Source organism: Lytechinus variegatus, chromosome 7, assembly GCF_018143015.1.
Source record: "Lytechinus variegatus isolate NC3 chromosome 7, Lvar_3.0, whole genome shotgun sequence".
NCBI classification, from domain to species: Eukaryota; Metazoa; Echinodermata; class Echinoidea; order Temnopleuroida; family Toxopneustidae; genus Lytechinus; species Lytechinus variegatus.
This window is the reverse complement of record NC_054746.1, coordinates 30013065-30022696: the sequence shown is the minus strand read 5'-3', so window position 1 is coordinate 30022696 and position 9632 is coordinate 30013065.

Here is a 9632-nt window from a genome sequence, read left to right as displayed (position 1 = left end):
GCTACTTTTCGGAAGGAGTATAAAGGACTACCCAAATGTATAGTGATGGCTCTGTACTTTCTTGGCTTCATCTAAGCTAGTCCCCTCACAAAATTCAGTTGACTCACCATTGCACATAATACCTGCACCATGGTTCAAGTCTGCATCACAATTAAGATTATTAGCCCAGCCTGGGGATTCACAATCAACCAAACGCCCCTCATATCCTAGACATCGCATATCGTCCAGGAGAAACGGTCCATCTCCTCCCTCAAATAGATGCACCGTTGCCTTGAGAGGGAATCCAAGTTCTTTACATGCTACATGGGCATCTTCAATGGTCCAGCTGGTAAGACATATTCTAACCCGTCTACCCCCGTAGTAGACCTCAACACGACCCTTATTGTCATAATCACCATCCACCATTTGGATAACTGCAATTCAACAATTCAGGAAATAAAAGAAATCGTTAATAACCTAGTAATAATTACAATAGTGATAATAATAATGTTCCATAACGCCCGGGATATTGCGCAGCTACTAATATTGCATATACTAGTACTCTAAGTGATTGATTGATTGATTACCCCAGCTGTAGCCGAGTCGCAGTATAGGCGCTAAATCATTCGAGGAATATAAGTCCTACCGCCTACCGGGTACCCATTCACCTTATTCGGGTCGAGTGCAGCACGCCATGGCTGGGATTCGAACCCTTTGGCTGGGATTCAAAGTCCCTTTGATTGAAATATGAGTGTCGTAACCACAAGACCACGACTCCCGGAAGTAACGCAGGTCATCACGATCCCTTGGGATGGTATATACAGATATATACTACATAAACCCCTCAAAAAGTTTTGCAACTCAGTTTTAGAGGATGATATCTTTTGGGTTAATGAAGTATAAAAGATGAAACTGGTATCATTGGAAAGCTGAATTATTCTTCTTTACAATGACATGCCATTTGCTGTGATTATGTAATCATGGAATATGCAATCACCCTGAACATCGAGAAAAGTCAGAAGTGAAATGTTGCAAAATGCATTGATTTCTAACAAGAGTCTCCATTTCTATAGAATTTCTACCATGCAGGCGACAGTGAATGCACTCGGTCCATCCTCGAAACAATTGGAAATTCGCTATTGCAAACGACGCATTTTGCAACATTTCATGTCTAACATTGCTGCGTATTATCATGTCTGTGTATTTCATGATAACACTAGCATTACAAATGACACATGATTGTAAAGAAGAATAATCATGCTTTCTAAAGATATCACTTTTACACATGATGATGGCACATTAAGAAATTTATTAGCACTCAAACTTGCAGTTTGAGTTGCAGAACTCAAACATGACATGGCAACGAATTTTGCAACATTTCATTTTTTACATTGCTGCATATTTATCATGTCTGTGTATTTCATGATAACACTAGCATTACAAATGACACATGATCGTAAAGAGGAATAATCATACTTTCCAATGATTTCACTTTTACATACATATGATGATGGCACACTAAGAAATTTATTAGCACTGAAACAGTAAACTTAAGTTGCAGAACTTAGAAACGTCGTTCCGATAAGCGCTATATTAAAGCGGAATATTATTGTTGTTATTGATTGCATTATTTTCATTAAATGTCATAGTGTTCTCGTCATTATGTTACGATAGCGATCTCGTCGTCATGTTACGATAGCGTTCTCGTCATCATGTTATGATAGCGTTCTCGTTATAGTGCAAATGTTCTTGCCAGTGGCCATGATAGGTCTACCTAGTCTGCATCAGGGCTCTCATGCAGGAAAAATACCGAATTTAAGAATCTTGTTTTTTTTCTTCCAGTCCTCGTAATGTCCAGTTATTCTGATCAAGTAACAATTCACATGGCATTTACCTTTACACTGTAGACATGGTCAATTTTAGACCTACTTCGCCAGACATTCAATACAGGAAAGCAGGGATCAGAGAGTGAAATCAAAGTTGTTGTTTTTTTAATGTTGTAACTTACAACATCTCCGAATACTAACTTAATGGTCATTAGTTAATTTCACAAAATGTGTTTCGTTTAAAAAGTCGACTCGAGAGAAGATTAGATACAGAGACAATAATGTCTGCGTTCTGAACCTTCTCAACGGCCAACTTTTTAGAAATTAGTTTAATCAAACATTCTCAAAACACAAAAGTGGCTTACCCCAACTCGTGCAGACGACGCCAGCATCTCTGGAAGTCCAATTTAGCATCATCACCCACAATATCATAGCTACAGGCTGAAAGATTCCTCTCCTTTCCATCCCCATTCCATGTTAGTGAATCTCACGACACCTTATTCTCCGAATTGTCCTGCAACCAATGCAAGGTCGGCTCCAATGTAATTCAGCTGATGGCAGATAACAGTATCATCCTCGATGCCCCACAGACTGCCACATAAAGTTACCCATTGGTTATCATGAAAGACTTCAACTCGACCTTCAGATTCATATAACACCAACCAAGCGAACGGACCACGTATCGAGACAATTCCATAAATTACATGAAATTAACATGTTCTAAATTTTCCCTGTCGATTTTATTCACAAACTGAACATTCACTTGTTTGCAACAAAGGTATTCTATATATACACATTTATAATTATATTTACATTTATGTGAACGGTATCATCATAGAAAAATTCCTCAAAAAAAAAAAAAAAATGCTTTTGAATTCGAATTAATCGTATTATTCCTGGGTGTTTTATTGTTAAATCTTTGTGTGTGAAAGGAGGGTCCGTGATAATCATTTTCAATGTTGGATGATCAAATCGCATAAATTATAAATCAAGATGATTAAAGTAAATATGAGACAGGGAGAGAAGGAGAAAAAAATTAAGAAATCGCGTTCATATGCATAGATGTAGGCCTACTGATGAAGAATAAAATAGCATTTTGTAGATTTGTTACGTCATAAATCAATCAATTAATCACAATCATACTACTGTCATCCTCCTCCTTCTCCTCCTCATCATCATCATCAATAAAATCGATGATGAACATTGTCGCCATCACTACCACTACTACTACAGCATGAGACAAAGTGCAAATGAGAATATAATGTTTTTGAAAGTACACCAAAATAATTCCATACGCGACAAAAAAATTACTCTCCCTCTTTACTCACGTTTACGTGAGGATTTTGCATTCTGCTTAACAACATCTACATGAGGCATGCAGAATATACACGGGCAAGATACACTCCGGCGAAAGACCTTGCTCATATCATGGACCTATATAGGTCCATACTGAATGGAACATGCACTTACCTGCTTACCATGCTCGAGCCAAAATGACTCACTCTCGGGCTCACTCTGCGCCCTGGCATAATGGGAAACAAACTATGTTCCCAGGGGCTGATCCAGCCTTCGCCAATAGGGGGGGGGGGGGGAGCCCGGAATTTTTTCAGCCATATTTTCCCCGATCGGCCGCTCGAATATGATTTTTGCCGGTATTTTTTGTTTCTTTGAAGGGGTAGTCCTAATGGTCACTTTTTAGCTTTATTCTTATGAAACATAAATGTATAATACCATAGCCTTTATTTATATAATGCGAGCGCAAAGCGCTAGCTAATTTTTTTGGAAATCTTATGTACTTTTTCCTAAAATTTTGGACATTCTGGGAAATGTTTGTTTTCCTGACAAAAAAAGATGTGTATGCAAGTTAATAATTACTACGAACGTAAAGAGTGAGCAGAAATGAAGTGATGGAAAAGGTACTGTTAAATACTTGCTTGCAATTAGCCATGAAGACGTTACACATTTTTAAAAATCAAATAATGCGAGCGCGAAGCGCGAGCCGAATTTTTTTTGGCATTTTTACATAAGGAATGGAAATTCTTAGCACTTTTTGTAACTTAACAGAATAGGTATATAATTAAACATGCGAGCACGAAGCGTGAGCAAAAAATTTCGAGATTTAGACCTACTGAACAAGACACTCTATTCAATTAGTTTTGTAAATCATGAAAAGGATGAGTAAGTGGGGATCTTCCTTACATTAATAATGCGAGCGCAGAGCGCGAGCAGAAAATTTTTGTATACGTTTTGAACTGCTCGAAATTGTACCTGTTATGGACTGCTTGCATTTAGCAATGAAGACGTTACATATTTCAACATTCAAATATTGCGAGCGCGAAGCGCGAGCTGAAATTTTTGACCTTTTTTACCTGAATAATGGAAATGCTAAGCACTTTTTGTTAACTTGGAAGGACTCTCAGTATATAAACTAAACTTTATTGATGCGAGCGCGAAGCGCGAGCGGAAAATTCTGGACACTCTATTCATGTTTTGTAAATTATGGAAAGGATAAGTTATTTATCTAATGCGAGCGCAAAGCGCGAGCAGACACTTTTTGATATTGTGATCTGAAACTGGATGATTTGAATAGAGAACAATCTGGGTATCTGAATTAACGTGTGTTTTAGATTTCGACCTAGAATTTGGGTATTTTAAGTACCATTTTTATCATGAAAATCAATAAAGCGAACGCAAAACGCGAGCTAAAAATATATGATATTTCGATCTAACAAAGGGTCAATTTGAGCTCTGTATTGCAAACACTTTGTTGGAAAATGGTGAATTGTGATGGATCACAGTTTACAAGAGCTGATGTATTTTATCATTATACTTTGAGTTTTTACATAGGACCGGGACATTCTACAAGGGCATTATGTCATCATATGAAAATGATGACTATCTTCCTATTTTTCTTCCTATGCATGAGAGCGCGAAATCTGTTAATATTATGGCCTGAAAACATTTAAAGCACTTTTGTAATTAAGCATAAGATGCATGATATCTATCAATGCGAGCGGAAATCGCGAGCCGAAATTTTTGATAAACTGTCATCAAAGTAGTTTGATTTAGGATTAATATTGGGATATACACAACTCACTAATCAAAATGCCAGCGTGCAGTGCTAGCTGATACGTTTTGACAATCTGACCTGGATAGGGATATTTTGAGAACTTTATGGAATACAGGAAAATAATATGTACCTGACAAATCAAATTTTACGAGCGAGCAGCGCAAGCAGAAAATGATATTCAGACCATAACACAGACATTTTTACAGGGCACTTTTTAAAAATCAATTTGTAAATCAAACAAAATAATTAAAGTTCAATTTCCCAGCTGAAATATGTTTTGTATATTGACTTCAAAGTTTGATATTTCAAGCTCCATATTGAGCAAGATATGCAAATCCCCAAAAGACAATAAGAGCGCGAAGCGCGAGCGAAAATTTTATATCCTAACAAATTGATTTTTCAAAAAATTATTTTCAAAGTCTTCCCCTCATGTTATTTTATTCAATCATGTTCCTCCTCTTATGTTTGCCTTTCTTCTTTTCTCCTATCTTTTCCCTTCCTTTTCTTTTTTCCTTTCTTTTTACCTTTTTTTTGCTCCGCCAATAGGGGGGGGGGGGGGCCCGGGCCCCCCTGGATCCGCCTATGGTTCCCGATATGAAATATTGCATAAGATAAATGATAGCCATTTCGATGAAAATTTATGATTGAAAGCAGCTGTATACATGTTGTATGGTCGATTATAAATATCCAGTGTTGAAGCAGAGAGTGATGACTCTCTTCTTTGTATTACACACATGATACATAGGCCTGCAATATAGGTCTATATAGCTACTAATACATGCGTTTAGTATGTCAAAACCAGGACATTCCGGGGTTCCATCGGTTTACTCACCTGACCTCATTCGACTTGCATGGAACTATATAGAAATGTATGTATAGTGCAAATAGGCGTACATGATGGAAACACATCACATTCGTTCAGAATCTGATGGGAAACCATTTTATCTTAGCTACATATAAATAATAAATCATTTAAAATAAAAGAAGAGAAAGTTTTACAAATACAGGTCTACGCTTATAATGTTGTGAAAAGGGCCCCTAATTGGCTTAGTTAAAATATAAAACATACATTTACCCTTCCGATTTTAAAAGCCCGAAAGGCATTGGCCTACTGTCAGTCAGAGAACACAGAAAAAAGTAATAACGATATACGAGGCACGTGTATGGCACGCTCATAGGGAAACAATTAAATATATATTTCACTTGAAAAAATTATGTTTCTCTTCCACTAAACCATTTCACTTTTAAAAATTGTATTCCACTTTTGATATTAAAAAAATATATATTTCACTTTTCAAAAAAAGTATATTTCACTTTTCAAAAAAATATATTTCACTTTTCAAAAAATATATTTCACTTTTCAAAAAAAAATATATTTCACTCATCAAAAAAAATATATTTCACTTTTCAAAAAAAATATATTTCACTTTTCAAAAAATATATTTCACTTTTCAAAAAAATATATTTCACTTTTCCAAAAAATATATTTCACTTTTCAAAAAAATATATTTCACTTTTCAAAAAATATATTTCACTTTTCAAAAAAATATATTTCACTTTTCAAAAAAATATATTTCACTTTCCAAAGAAATATATTTCACTCTTCAAAGAAATATATTTCACTCTTCTACAAGATATATTTCACTTTCCAAAAAAATATATTTCACTTTTCCAAAAAAATATATTTCACTTTTGAAAAAAAAATGTTTCACTTTTCAAAAAAAAAAGTCATTTCACTTGATACATTTTAATTTTGAGAGAAAAATCCTTTCTCTTTTGTTGGATAACACATGCGGCTGCCGTATTAGACCGTAACTATCCTCACGGAAATATCCATTCCTCTCGCTACGAAAAACATTTCACTCGTGTTGCAAATTCATTTCACTCAATTGCAAAAAAATACGTTCCTCTTTTTTCTCGGCCTGTAGGCGGCGCGCACCATTGTTGGCGGGACGAGGAGAAGGTACATGATATATCTATCTATCTCTCTGCCTAATATATATCTATCTGTTTAAATATGTCTATCCTTCTATCTATCTATCTAATATCTATTTATTTCGTTTAATATGTCTGTATATCTGTGTATTTATCATTCAATCTTTATATCTATCTATCTATCTATTTATCTACCTATCTATCTTATGTCTATCTGTTCAGAATACATATGTCTATCCGTATGTCTACTTTTTATCTTTCAATCTTATAACTATTGATCTGTCTAAATAGTTATGTCTGTTTATTTGTTTGTTTAACTATTTAATATCTATCTATCAAATTTGTTTAATATGTTATTCTATCTATCTACCTATCAATAAATATATCGATCTATTTTCTCTCTCTCTCTCTCTCTATCTTTCTATCTATCTATCTATTTATCTATCTGTCTGTCTATCTGTGTATGTACCTATGTATACCTGTCTCTGAATCTATGTATATCAAATATGATATCATTATCACCGCTGGGAATCATCGTATTTTTTTCATCAATCATTATCAGTATCAGCCTCCTCATCGTATTTTTTTATCGTCAATGTCTGTCTGTCCGATACCTATCTATCTGTTTATATCTATCTACCTATCCATCTGTCTATCTATCTATCTATTAATCAGGGGCCGCGGAACGGTTTTCAAAGCGGGGGGGGGGGCTGACCATGCAAAAAATCACAATCATACGGTCATTTTTACGGTTTTGGAAAAAAGTAAAGGGGGCTGCCCCCAGCTTCCGCGGCCCCTGTTAATATATATCTATCTATCTTCTATTATCTATCCACCTATCATTTATCTCTCCATCAATCTATCTATTTATCTATCTTTCTTATATGTATCTGTTTGAATATGTATGTCTGTTTGTCTATTTATCTTTCATACTTATATCCACTCATTTGTTTAAATAATTATGTTTGTTTATCTCTGCATCTACGACAGACCACCTAATTCGTCCGTACGACGAAATAAAAACCAATTTCACTTGTTACATTTTAAATCTGAGATCAAACAAATCCTTTCACTTTTGTTGGATAACACATACGGCTGCCGTAAAGACCGTGAGTAAATTTCGTTCTTCACGTAAATATCCCATACGGCTGCAGTATTAGACCGTAAGTAAATTTCGCTCTTCACGTAAATATCCCCATTCCTCTCGCTACGAAAAACATTTCACTCATGTTGCAAATTCATTTCACTCAATTGCAAAAAATACGTTCCTCTTTTTTCTCGGCCTGTAGGCGGCGCACACCATTGTTGGTGGGACGAGGACAATGCACCACGTGGTGGGCCCATAAGCACAAATCGTAAAGTTTTAATTTATCGCTGATTATACACAGCTGCCAGGGCAATCAGCTGTTGCATTCGGCCCTACGATCAATCGCTAACCTTAGCACGGCCGGTCTGGCTATAACGTTTTGTAGGCATGAGGCATGAATGCTTTTTACATACACTATCTACGGAGCTGAATGGTCAAGGTATAAGTGTTGAAATTTCCCTTTTCTCCATTCTGTCTGTCTTTTACTTCATTGACATACGATGGTCATAATGATTGATGAAATGAAGCTTACAAAAAGCTACATTTCACTGGTCAACTCACTTGTACCTGCACTGCAAAACCAAATTCTCTCCATTTTGTCCGAGACGTGATGAGGGGGGGGGGGGGGTCACCATCTTTAGAACAGACATAAAAAGTGAGTATTCGGGACTGAAGATGGATGATGACGTCATCGCTCAGCCCAAAGGTTGGTGTTAGCCATAGAGATACTTTTATAACGCGCAATTAGTATACATCTCTGTGGTGTTAGCCGAGAATGTCCATGATGTCATTACCCAACTTCAGTCCCGTATACTCACTTTTTATGTCTGTTCTAAGGATGGTGACCCCCCATTCATGTCTCATACAAAATGGAGAGAATTTGGTTTTGCAGTGCAGGTACAAGCGAGTTGACCGGTGAAATGTAGCTTTTTGTAAGCTTCATTTCATCAATCATTATGACCATCGTATGTCAATGAAGGAAAAGACAGACGGAAGGGAGAAAAGGGAAATTTCAACACTTATACCTTGACCATTCAGCTCCGTAGATAGTGTATGTATGAAGTATTCATGCCTCATGCCTACAAAACGTATAGCCAGACCGTGCTAAGGTTAGTGATTGATCGTAGGGCCGAATGCAACAGCTGATTGCCCTGGCTATTGTGCATAATCAGCGATAAATTCAAACTTTACAATTTGTGTTTATGGGCCCACCTCGTGGTGCATTGTCCTCGTCCCACCAACAATGGTGTGCGCCGCCTACAGGCCGAGAAAAAAGAGGAACGTATTTTTTGCAATTGAGTGAAATGAATTTGCAACATGAGTGAAATGTTTTTCGTAGCGAGAGGAATGGATATTTACGTGAAGAACGAAATTTACTCACGGTCTATACGGCAGCCGTATGTGTTATCCAACAAAAGTGAAAGGATTTGTTTGATCTCAGATTTAAAATGTAACAAGTGAAATTGGTTTTTATTTCGTCGTACGGACGAATTAGGTGGTCTGTCGTAGATGCAGAGATAAACAAACATAATTATTTAAACAAATGAGTGGATATAAGTATGAAAGATAAATAGACAAACAGACATACATATTCAAACAGATACATATAAGAAAGATAGATAAATAGATAGATTGATGGAGAGATAAATGATAGGTGGATAGATAATAGAAGATAGATAGATATATATTAACAGGGGCCGCGGATGCTGGGGGGGGGCAGCCCCCTTTACTTTTT